General features: G+C 41.9%; 1 pseudogene; it reads right to left on the minus strand.

Moving 5' to 3' along the window:
• Positions 1 to 751: 751 nt before the first annotated feature.
• Positions 752 to 923, minus strand: LOC140334423 (U2 spliceosomal RNA; annotated as a pseudogene).
• Between the last annotated feature and the right edge of the window lie 12,385 nt (positions 924 to 13,308).

A 13,308-nucleotide genomic window follows, 5' to 3' on the forward strand; every position in this document is an offset into this window, starting at 1 on the left:
AAGTGTAAGTGCAAAAACACCACACAAAAAACGTGCACTGGGGTACTATTTGGAAACCCTCCTCAAAAGAGGAAGGGCCACCCGTTTTCTCCAAACCCTCCGGAGCGAGGCTCCAGACGAGGGCTGGATACTAAGCCCACCCAGCCGAAGCCGGGATGGACACACATGCCCCCCTGACCGAAGCCAGAGAGGGGCCTTTTCTCTCTGGGACCCGCCCATGCAGGTCCCACAAGATACTAAGCTGGGAGCTCTCCCGAAGAGAGACTCCCACTAAGGGAGAGCACCAGGTTTTTAGGCCATGGCTCTCCCAAGACTTCGGGGCAGACCCATAAGGGAATAGCACCCTCCATCAAAAGTGGCACACAAATACCACACCAGTGACAAGTGACAACAGAAAAAAACATTTAAATAATAAGTGCTCTGTGCATAACACACAGGGCAACAGGTTTTAAAAATTGCCCATTCTGACACTAGCCGCAGCTAATGCAGATTAAGGCGATGTGCCGAATCCAAAATATAAACAGTGCCGTGCACTGTGCAACCAAAAAATCAAAGTGGGGTCCCAAACCCGTGATTTTAAGGTGCCCCTGGTTCGCCACTCCAGGGGTACGACACTGGGGCGAGATTCGGACCGCTCGTCAGACCGATTGGTAAGACCAAGCTTTTCTCCATCCTCACCAGCGGGTCAGTCAAACCCCTGGGAGCTCCTTATCAGGGCAGGCCCAAGCTCTTCCTCCGGTTCACCACGCTGGCAGGTTTGCATAGGGCGGCCCCTTACAGAGCTACACCAGAGGTAGACCGTCCTTAACAGAGGTACTAAGGCACAGCATCTCCACCCTTAAGACGCTAATGCCCGTTCCAACCCTGAACACTGATAAGAACAGATACTACACCTGATCTTAGCCAAAAGGCCGAGAAGCGATTCCCAGGTAACCCTTTAATGACTTTTTCAATCTCTAAGGAAGAAAACGGTTCATTAAGTATATCCCTTTGTTCTTCCGATAAATTAGGCAGATTTACTGACTGCAAAAAAGAAGTAATCAATTTTTGCTTAGGGTGATTAATTTGTTTATCATCTTTGAGATTGTATAATTCCTGATAATAATCTCTAAATGCATTAGCCATATCTAGAGGATTAAATAGTTGAGTGTTCGATTTATGATGGAATAAAAAAGGTAATTGTTATGCAAGCGGGTGTGGACCCACTGTGCCACTGACCAGGTATACTCCAGAGGGGCGTGACTAAGCCGCTACCAGGTCTTCGCTAGAGCCTCTGATGGTGAGGATAGGCTTGGGCTGCGGGGTAGCTGCCAGGTGCCACTCCAGAGCAATCCCCAGGCCAGTGGCAGCTGACCACAGGAGTCAGAAAGCAGGGATACAGAACCAGGGCCAGGCAGCAAAGTCCAAAAACATATTCCAAGGTCAGGGTCAGGCAGCAAACAGGCAGAGTCCAGAAACGAAGGCAATGTTCGGTACACAGCAAGGCGAACAGACAAAACACCTTAGCACAGAGAGTAATGCAGGTAAGCCAGAGATTGCTCAGGCAACTTCCTGTAGTAGATGGTGCCTTTAAATACCTGCAGGACATCAGCCATAGGCTGAAGGAAACAGAGGGCATGTGTGTGTTACCTCAGAGACACACCCACACCAGCTCACACACACAAGTCTCAGCATGAAAGACACACTGACATGGAACATAGGTAGTGGGTTACCTGGGAGATAGGACCCGGCGTCCGTGCCTGCGATTAGGAGCAGCGGCGCCGGCACGACCTGCAGTGCTAACAGTAATGAGCATCGTTAATTTTAGATGCTAATAATTTACCTGCTCTATTACCTTGCGCATAGTAAGTGGTTTTAGTACTTCGAAAAATTTTCTCTTGTCTCTCTATGAGCAGCAAGCGCAGTTCTTGTCTGTAGTTAAACAATTGTTGGGATATCTGAGAGGTAACTTTGCTTTTATGGAGTGCCTCTAAATCTCTAATTTTCTCTAATAATGCATTTATATGCTGTCTTCTCCTTTTCCTTTCATTTGCTGAAAGTTGGATTAAAATCCCTCTAATATAAGCCTTATGGGCACACCACAAAGTAGTTGGAGCCACTTCAGGAGATTCATTTAACTGAAAAAATTCTTGCAAGTTTTGCAGAATTTTACTCTTGGTAGAATTACGTGCGAATAATGATGCATCATTTCGCCAAAGATAGGAGAGTGAAGAACCATTATTCGCATTGATACATAAAGATACCGGTGCGTGATCTGACCAGGTAATATTATGAATAGAAGATGAGGATACTTGTTGCAATGTCCATTTATCTACCAAGAACAGATCAATTCTTGAGTAAGATTGGTGGGAAGTCGAAAAAAAGGTAAAGTCCTTTTCGGCAGAGTGAAGACATCGCCAAACATCAAAAAGATCTTCCTTACGCATTACTGATTTCAAAGTCGATCTTGTGTATTTCTTGCTGTTAGAAGTATCCAATGAAAGATCTGGAACACAATTAAAGTCTCCACAAATTATGAGTGAGCCTTCTTGAATTTTCTTCATCTTTTTAAGCACATGAATCAAAAATTTGACTGAGTGAACATTTGGGGCGTTTAGAGATACCAATGTTCTAGTTATGTTGTTAAATTTAGCTACCAAGATGATATATCTTCCTTCTGGATCAATGTCCTTCTGAATCAGGGAAAAAGGTACGTCTGATTTGATTGCAATCGTCACACCTTTTTTTTTTTGTGAAGATGTAGAATGAAAAATATGCGGAAAGTCTCTATGAGAGAAATACGCTACATTGTCCTTTTTAAAGTGTGTTTCCTGGATACATAAAATATTTGAGCCGTGTCTTTTTGCTTCATCCCAAATAGCATGCCTTTTAAAGGGGGTGTTAAGCCCTTTAGCGTTAATAGAAAGGATATGGAGCCCCATTATCCATGTTTGTAGCCTCTAAAGAGGTAAGTGCTTTCAGTATTTGGAAGCATAATATGTTGGAAAGAGATAGCCATTTTGTTAATATTGTGATATAAACAGCAGAACCATTGTGGAAAGAAAAACATAAATGTAACAAAAGCAAGGTAAAAAACTGAAATTTCTCATTTGTGAGAAAGAAATAAAAAAAAAGGGTCCATTATGGATCCATATGACAGCATGAAACTGCACATCGCAATTGAGGGGAACTTGAGACATGACAAGTGCACCAGATTACTGCATAGATTGCAAGTTTCCTTCTATCCAGAACATAAGTTTAGGCTTGTTTCCAATCTGGTGATAGACGACCCAGGTGGCTCAGACTTGGCTGAATTGGGTTGAATAGTTGGGTGAATATCCCAACTTTCAAGTAAGTCACCACCCTGTTGAGGGTTCTTAACCGTAAAGGTAGATCCGTTGCAAAAAATAATAAGCTTCACCAGGAAGCCCCATCTGTATTGGATATGATGCTCCCTTAAGGTTTGGGTCACCGACATAAATTTTTTCCTCGCTAATATTGTAGCTTGAGATATATCCGAGAAAAGAGTGATATTAGAGTAGGGGTCCGGTAGGTTAGAATCTTGTCTTGATTTAGCCATTATATGTTCCTTGATATGAAAAAAATGAATTCTTGCCAAAACATCTCTAGGTATTTTTTCAGGAAGATGCACAGGTTTAGGTAGCCTATGAGCTCTATCAATCAGCAACTCAAAGGGAGCAGCTCCTGGTATCAGTACCGAGATGAGTTGAGATAGATAATTACTCAGTTCCGATGGAGGTACTGACCCTGGAATTCCTCTAAATTTAATACTATTCCTTCTAGAATGATCTTCCATGTTGGCAAGTTTTAGCTGGACATGTTGCAAGGTATCTTGTGTAGCAGTAAGTGAATCCACCACTTCATTATGTGCCTCTGCATACTCGCCCATTTTATGCTCAATGTGATCTACTCTATCTCCTATCTTATGCACATCATTTTTTATTTGATGAATCAACGATAAAAAATCTTGGTGCAAAGAACTACGCAATGATATTAACATCTCCTTAAGGGTGGTGTCCGAGACTGGGCAATCAGAAGTTGGGAAAGTCCCTATAGGATCTGAAGGTTCGGTTTCTTCCAATATAGGGAATATAGCTGGGCTTACCCTGTGTAGAATGTCCTCCGAATTCGTCAGTCTCAGTTTGGATTTGACTGGACTTGCGTGAGTAGACAAGGAATGAGATGTGGTATCTGAATTCCTTTCTTTCTCTCTTGAAGCGTCCTCTTCAGCTTGATTATGAAGGCCGTTCGTAATCTTATGGTTTCTGGAGGCCCGCCTACCTGCGCCATCTTGGCAGGACTGTTCCGAGGCCATGAAAAATTCAGTCAATTTCCGTGGTGTGGAGCCGGTTTTCCGCTTGCCCATCGCTATGCAGTGGTTCCCGGTAACTTTCAAGATACAGATAAGAAGAAAAAAGCCAAAAAATAGTCGCTAAATATCCCGGTGCTCGGTTACTCTACAGAGCCTCAAGCAGAAGCTGCCATCCGCTTCCACTTCCGGCCACGCCCCCCCGGATGGTGGCTTTTTAAATTAGTGCTCATGCAACTTGTTCCAAGTTTGTCTGGGTTTTGCCTCGTTTTAGGCATTGAGCACACAGTTTACAGTTTTTTTGTTGTCATCACTATGGACATTAAAAAATGCCCACACTGGCGTACATCTACCTGGGCCAAAATGTTCTCTGGAGCTGGTGCTCGTGGTGGCGGTCCGCAGTTGTTGAGGCATAGCTGTGGTGACAGGCAGCTTCCGACGATTTACGTCTATGACTTGCCTCACTGGTACTTGAAGAATGCAGATTGTGGGCAGCTTTTACCCTCTTCCTCCATCTCCACCTTTGAGGACACTCTGCAACCTCTTCCTCCTCTTCTTCCTCCTCCTCCTCCTCTTCTTCTTCCTGCTTATGATGATCTCCTTGTTTGCCCCATGTCGGATCAAGGACATCATCATCATCATCAGAAGAGACAGTTTCCCTATATGTGCCGAAAGGAAGCTGCGGCCTGTGAACTGACTCTCTTCATCAGGTGAGTGAAATAACTGAGCATCTTAAAGGAATGCTTGTAGCTCGGCCTCTCCAACCCCTCGGTGGGACTCCTCTACATACTGCCGTACACGTGACTTTCCAGCCGCTGATGAAGAGGATAAGGGAGTGATGGGCCGGAGTGGGCCAGTGATGGAGCTGTGGGGAACAGATGAACGGACCAAATTCATTTTGCACCACTTCGGACCAGCATCATTTAATAAACCCATATATACAGTAATATTATTGTTATGAAATTGTTATCTGAAAAATAAAAGGTAAAAAGGCTTTTCTCTTCCATTTTCTCTTGCTACCTAGAGATACTAGAAGGGATTTACTTTAAAGAGAATCGCTAACCACAAGTTGTGGCATGCGTGAACACCAATACAAGAAAAAACCCCCAAACCTGTCTATTTCATGATCAGTCTGTAGCTCTCACCAATTGTATTTGTTAGCCCATGTCTTCAACATGCAGTATTTTGGACTCAAATTGCCATTTTAACACTGACCAAAGAAAGTATATATCCAATAATGGTTCCTCTCCTTGATGGTATATGCAATGGTTCCTTCATGTGCAGCAACGCAATAAAGAGCCCACAGAAGAGATTCGTCTCTGTTTAACCTACTCACCAGCAATGGTTGGAGATCTTGCTGCAAAGCCTCCATTGATTTGCCTCCTAACCCTCCCTTTACTCCTTTTTTGTCCTTTTTTGCTCCCTATGTATCTCAGGGGTGAAACCAGTAGACATGGAGACCTTGCCAGGGGGAAGGGAAAAATAAACTTGATCCGCTCCCCGTCCCATAGCTGCATACTGAGATATGGTTGTCCCTGTAGCGTGTGAAATATACATTTCAGCAAGTGGGCATGTTGCATGCCAATCATTGGTAGGCCGATGTTTTTGTGGCTGGGTAAGAGCATTTCCTGGATTGGTGGCTTGGTGTGGCATTTCTGTAATCTTGGCTTCTTGCTCAGGAAGCAAACAAAGAGGACCTGTCCCGAGAGATGATGTAAGCTGAACTCCTAAATAATGCTAAATGCTGGATGTAGATATGAGTATTGGCAGTCACACAGCTGGAACAATCATACAGATAATTGTGTGATATATTGTGCCATAGTTAGCTGCATCCTCATTTTGTTTCATTGAACGTATGAAAATCAGAGGAACAGAACTCTAACCAGGCAATCTGTATATTCTAGAACCAATTCAGCAATAGCAGCTCACAAAGCAGCACAAATTACAGTTGTGTTCAGAATAATATCCGTGTCTGCATTTTTCTTTACCAAATCAAACATTCACTGTATTAACTGAAAAACTGAACTAATATTTAGTTGTATGACCTCTGTGTCTGAGAATTGCTGCAACATCTATCACCTGTCCACGGGTATTCCACAGGTATGGGTGACATTGCACAATGCTTCTGCAGTTTTTATGTCACCCCACAAAATTCTATTGGATATCCAGGATTGGACTGGCCACTCCACAACACCAATCTTGTTGGTCTGGAACCAAGACATTGCTCGTTTAATGGTGTGTTTGAGGTCATTGTCTCATTAAAACACCCATTTCCTCTCCAGCATCAGTAGTTACATCCCAGAGGACAGGAACGCAGAGGAAGAGGCTTTCTTCAAGAGCCCGCAGCCTCCAACAAACTGGACTCCGGGATGTCTCCAGAACTGCTTTCATTGGCAGTGCCACAAGAACATTCTCTCTCTGAAATGGATCTATCACACCCTTGTCCAATGCTTTATTTCTTTTGCCTTACTTCAAATCAAATGTTTAATGCCTTATAACATCCCATTGAATCAGTCCTTACCAACATCTCCTCTAATACAAATTGTATCACTGGCGCTGTAACAATGGAATTGATATTTGCTGACAAATAACAAATTACAGGTTTTCTGGATCAACCAGTTACACTCATGAAAGTGTATCCTCTCCAGCCTTGGAGAGCTTTAATAAATCTGGCCTGCAGTGTCCATGAGGATGAAGCTTTGGATTCCCAGGGCAAGTTTAATATGTGGATGGCGGGTCAGATTTGTATGAATGTACCAGGCCACCTACATGTAACCTGGTATGGCAAAGCTAAGATATTGGAAGCCCATTAGCCCTCGGCTTCTTCAGCAAAGTGATCAGGGATCTCCTGAGACATAAGCACCCAATTTGGGTGATGTTTGTTGATTGTATAATCTTATGGATTTTTATACTCATCAGTAATTTGATAGTATTATATTATATTGTTCTTTTGTATATTTTCACATTTTGCACTTCTAGAAATGTAGAATGCCACCCTTTAACATAGTGTCATAGATTTTAGACTTATAATGTTTATAGAAAAAAGAGGAAAGCATCCAAGTCTTTCAATGCGCTAGTGATACATTGTTTTCTATCGTTTCGTTAACTGAACTTGAGGTTGGGGAGATTAGAAAATTTGCAACTGTTGGTCAGGTCCATGCTAACTAGGACTCGAATTCGGCATTGGTTTATCCAGTAGAATGGCTTCAGTAGTTTGAGACCACTATGGTGTCTTCTACTTCTGCTTGATTCCCCCAAAATGTTAAACATCTTTTCCTGGAATGTCACAGTGAGAAATACTTCACAGAGATGCAAAAAGTTCTGCTGCACCCTAAGTAAAAATTCCCTGACATAGATTTTTTGCAAGTAACACATTCTAAAACAGGAGATCCTGCCATTTTGCGAGAGTCCTCTATCCGTACATGTTCTGCTACTACAAACAAAATAAAAAAAGGGGTGAAGGGGAACTACTCCGTAAGAACTTACCATATACAAATCCATTGGGTAATTGGGTGGGGGAAGTAGATATGTCATGGTGGTCTTGGAGTTAGCTTGATTGGTCTATTTGCACCAGCTGGCATCGCTCACTCCTCTAAGTTTTTTCTGCTTGAAAATCATTATCCAAACGTAACATTGGCTGGTAATCCTAACGGAATCTGGATCCAACATTAGAGCCGGTGGATAGGCTAAATACTGCAGCCATTACTGATTTAAAGAATTTAATGCCTCACACCTTCATTCCTAATGCCACTGAATGAACATTTGGAACCCTGGGATTCCCCAATCCTTTGGAGCACTCTCAAGGTGTTAATGGAATACAATCACCATAAGGGAAAGGGATAGAAGACTCAATATCTAGCTTTGCCGGACACAGTTTTAAATCTTATAACAAACAAATCTGGATCAGAGGTCATCTCAATCTAAGATGAACGGGCATGAAGCAGTGATCTGTTTGAATGAGCATTGAAGGACTCATATCCCTAGGAACAAACTCTATTTGGCGGAATTAAGGTGAGCTTCCTATTATCTAATGCACAAATCTGAATTCAATCCTTGAAATCTTTGAGAAGTTTTATCAGCAAATGTATTCTGCCTCTTCATCTAAACCTGGATGTCACCAAGTCCTGTAATCTAGACCTCTTTAATTGTCTCTACTTAAAGAGGAGTTCTGCAGAACATTGGGGAACCATAGAATGCCAGGACTTGGTGACATCTCTCTGGAGTTTTATAAAACAATACAGGAAGAAGTCAGTCCCCTCCGTGCAGAGGTTCCTATTTCTTATCCTAAATGGCGCTCACACTATTTTAAATCCAAAACAGGTAAAGACCCTTCATTAGAAACCTCCACAGACCGATCTCCTCTGTCTAACGTCTAATAAAATACTGGGTATGTCTAATAGAATTAATTAAATGTATTAAAGCTGAACTCTGGGCAATACAAATATTGTTTAAATAAAGTTGTCATTTCTGTAGATCCATGCTGTAATCCAGTGTGACACTTTCCCTCTGTGCAGGAATTTCCTGGAATACAGAATTACACAACACGAACACAAGATTCATTACACTGGCAGCGTTCATTGTATGCAGGTTGCAGCATTAAAGTCAATAATAAAGCAAACCTGGAAGGGATCTGGTCCAGGATTCAAAACATTTGCTAACAAATATCAAATGACTTTTATTAAATCCATTCCAGGTTTGCTGGATCACCCAGCTTCACTGATGAAAGTGTATTCACCTCCAGCTTTAATAAATCAGGGCCAATGTCTGTCATGCTGGGAAATGAGTACAGAATGACCGGAGCTGAGGAAATGGGTTAAATGATAATAATTATCACATTGAGAACATCTAGCAGCAAAGGTACTATGGGAGAAATCTCTGGATTTAAGGTGAATATTGCAGGAATGGTTGATGTGCTTACTTACCTACCTTTTATAGTCCATTTATTTTGTCTTGTTATTTTCCGCTGAAGCTCTGAGAGATCAGAGATCCGATATTACTGTCCCGTCCCTCTGACAATTCGGGTTCAAGGAGCCTGGAATAAAAAATGAAATCAGAACCACAGACGGGTCAGGACCGGTATTTATTAGAGAATCGGTTTCCTTTATAGGGAATAATACATGGGCAGCATTGTCTGAGAATAAATATGTTTTATAGTCTCTGTGCTAGGAGAAGCACATTCACCAGCTGTGTGAATCCTTCTTCTCTGCATTATTCATAACAAAATGAAATATGGCTAAAATATCACCCCAACCTCGGCACTTTGCCTGGACTGCCAATATTACAATACCAGATTCTTATTTGCACATTGCCGAGTGCCAGGAAATCACTTCTTTAGTCTTATACATTTATATCTTGGGGTGAATGTGATGCATTTTGTGTATTGGGGGGGCGATGCTTGGTATAAAATAATAATGATGAATTTACTGATCCATTCATTTACATGACGATATAAATCCTAATTATCACTGATTACAAATAGCAATATTGATGATTAGATATTATTCATACATGCCTGTGTATTACATTCATCACACAAATAATATATGAATAAAAGATCTAAATGTTGAGCCTGAAAATGATTCACTTACCCAGGATTCATACAAATGGCAGCAGCCGGAGGAATCTCCCAGATTCGGGATCACTTTGTTTTCTTAGGATGAGTGAACAAACTCTTTCACCTGCAGTCCACACCTAATGGGAGTTCAGCTATCTCTGCAAGTGGGGGTCCTCCATAAATAAATTACTTTGTGCGGAGTAGTAGTGGGGATATTGTTTGCTTTCTATTTACAGATCTCAGCCGTCAGTTATTTATTGATTGACCTTCTGATATGTGACATTCACTCCTGGGATTTCTGTATTCAGCTCTCTCAGTCTGTACCTTCCCCTTCTCCTATTATATCCAATAAAGAGTGAATCTAACTGCTCTGGGTGAACTCCATGGATGAAAAACGTTAGTAATGCTGATATGAAATATCTAAGGTGACAACACTTATTTAATTGTGTTGCCGTCTATTATCACAAGATAGCAATACAATATAAATTTATATTATAATATACATATAAAGCAAGAAAATATTACAATGGTTTCATCATTTTCATACCCATAGAAACAATGAGATTGGTGGTGCAGTATGGGCGCCATGTTTGAGATGTCCTCAATGTCCTTGTGGTCAGAGATTGGGATGGACTCTTCCGGGGACTCTTCCGGGGACTCTTCCAGGAACTCTTACGGATGTTGGAAATGATTGTAAAATCTCTTCCCGTATTATTTGATAATCGCTGCATTCGCCTAGTAATTCTGACTACATTTCCTTTATGATTGTTGCGGCGTTCTCACGCCAAATGATTTTGGACCTACTGAGGCCTTTTCTATGTATTACGATTGGTGTTTTGTGGCCCTGATGGAGAATTAAAGGCTAACATTGAACACATTTCCCGGGGCGATATAAATGAATATACAGAGCTGTGCTCTATGCATAGATTGTATGATTGACGCTCTATTTGGAGTTAGTCTCTGATTGGTCAGTTTCTACCCCTTCATACTGACCTAACCTTACCAGACTAACACCGGCGTGCAAGCCCTAAATTTCCCCCACCCCCCACTGACACCTGGTACCTGCACCTCCAGGTGTGACTGTGTATAGCAGCGAGGATGATTGGGACTGGGACGTGTCTTCAGGAACTGTCCAGCGATGTCATGTATCTTCCTGCTGACAGGTTCTCTTTACTATTATTACACCCTGCACGGACATTTTGTAATATAATATATTATTAATAATTAAATGTTATATAATATTAATTTAGTGGGGTTTTGCCTTAACCTGGATTATAAACTAATTAGTTTTCATCCTCAAATATGTGAAATATAAACAAACTGTAAAGTAGACAGAAAGCAGATTTCAGGCTCAGATTTTCATTTCAATTCATTAATAATGTATTTTATACATCCAAGATTCATACATAACTGCATTGTACAATCAGTAATAATATTCAATCCCGGGTCCTGGTAACATTCACCGGAGTGCGATCGCTATGCTATACAAAAATACAACTGCCGCCTCGCAAGAGTTAATATACAAAACATTGGACCAAATAAATTGCGTATGACATTCACACACAGATTACAAGATTGTAAGAGAACAGACACCAGAGAATGGTTCTCAATGTCTTCTGATTTATTATAAGATTCACTCCATCTTTATACACATTCATTATCAGTGCGTATGTTATTCACTAGCCAATGTTACAAGTCATCCAATGAGTGTCATAATTCTCATTCCTTGTGATTGTGTTTAGCAATAAGTGAATGTTGCTATAAGTTCCTGTGTCACATATACGGTTACTGTGGGGTCATTCAGGTGAATCTCCATTATTCATCTATATTAATCCGTTACTAAGCAGCATAAACCTTTCAATATGTAATCTCGTACTTTTTCACAGATTTAGGATCCGCCATGATGTGCTTCGTTTGTTTTATCTTCATATTACCTCGACCATCAGATTATTTCTTTTATTCCCTAATAATATATTATGAGAGAACTGTGTTCCCAATAATTTCCGATCTGTGTTCCCCCTTAAGTCTGTATTACATACCTGGACTCTTCTTACCTATAGATAGAGGTCCCCGGGAAGGGAAGAACTCTGAAGGAAGATCCGATGTTCCTCCTCTCACTCTCCAGACCCCAAAATCTCCCCACTGTGTGAATATCATTCACCACCTGGACAGGAAGGATTTTTTCCACGTGCATACCTGACACGGAGCATTCCAAGTGTAATATCCGACCAATGCCCAGACTATAAAAAATACCAATATCATAATCCTGGTGGGTCGGGAATGCTCCATATATCCCCCCTCCCCCATAACTCAGGTGACACGGCCACCCCACTCTTTTCTTGTATAATGAAGGGGCATTGGGGCAGAAAGTTCTTCATGGTGTCTTCTGCTTCTCTACATTCCGGTCTCAGCACACAAAGTCTCCGGAGGTGCTGATAAATCTTCAAGTAAAGTTTATCATTAAAGGTGAAACAAGTCTGCAGACAAGTTACCACAATAAAATATTAGGAATACCAGCGACCATACCTGGGCCACACTCCTAGGTCACATTCACCAGGTTCACCAGGATTCCCCATCCGGAAGAAGCGGCTGTATATCCGGGTGTATAGGGAGGCTGACATACGAGAATATCAGAAGCCCCTTCTCTGTATTACCGCGGGAATATCCGTGTATAGACCTGGCCACTGATCCTATGACTGCTGAGTAGGACAAAGCTTGGATGTTTATGGTTTATATTTAATGTTTGTGTCTTGTAATAAAATATATTTTGCCATTGAATAAAACTCTTCTTGTACTTTGTATTTAAGATGATTGAGTCTGTAATAACAGCATTAGCACTTCGTGCGGAGTCACTGACCAATGCACGTCAATGTGTCCTGGTGATCCTGCAGCAACCATCATAGTGGGACTACTGGTCCCAGCATTCCCACCATCTTTGAATCACACACCGGGCTTACCGCATGTTGGCATGCTCCCATCACCTTTCTCCTCATGCCGCCCCCAGGCTGATACACATGCGCACATTGGGAGGCATTAGCATGGAAAGGCTGGGAATGGGGGCCAGGTGTGGGCCCGCTCAGGGTCATTCACCCGGAGGACAAAGTGCTGTCTTAGCAGGCATGCTCCCTCCTGGTGCCTTGGTCCCAGCACAAACATCCTCCATGCTTCTATTGTTGCTGGACCTCCTTGGCTTTATCAGCGCCATTGAATAATAAATTTACTACTTTGCTGCTTCAGTTTTCCAAAATGGTTTCTCACCTAAGAATTTCATTTTCCAGCTGCTTTACTTCAGCAAGGCTTTGTGGTTTATTCACCCTGTTCACCTGTAAGCTTTCTCTCCTCCGCTTGTATTCACCTCAATATTCATTAATAAAACCTTCGTCTCCCCTGGCATCTGGGCTAGATCTGAAATGAAGCTGTGTCACCCACCCCGGAATCAGGGGGC

The sequence above is a fragment of the Pyxicephalus adspersus genome, chromosome 6 (assembly GCF_032062135.1).
Source record: "Pyxicephalus adspersus chromosome 6, UCB_Pads_2.0, whole genome shotgun sequence".
NCBI lineage: Eukaryota > Metazoa > Chordata > Amphibia > Anura > Pyxicephalidae > Pyxicephalus > Pyxicephalus adspersus.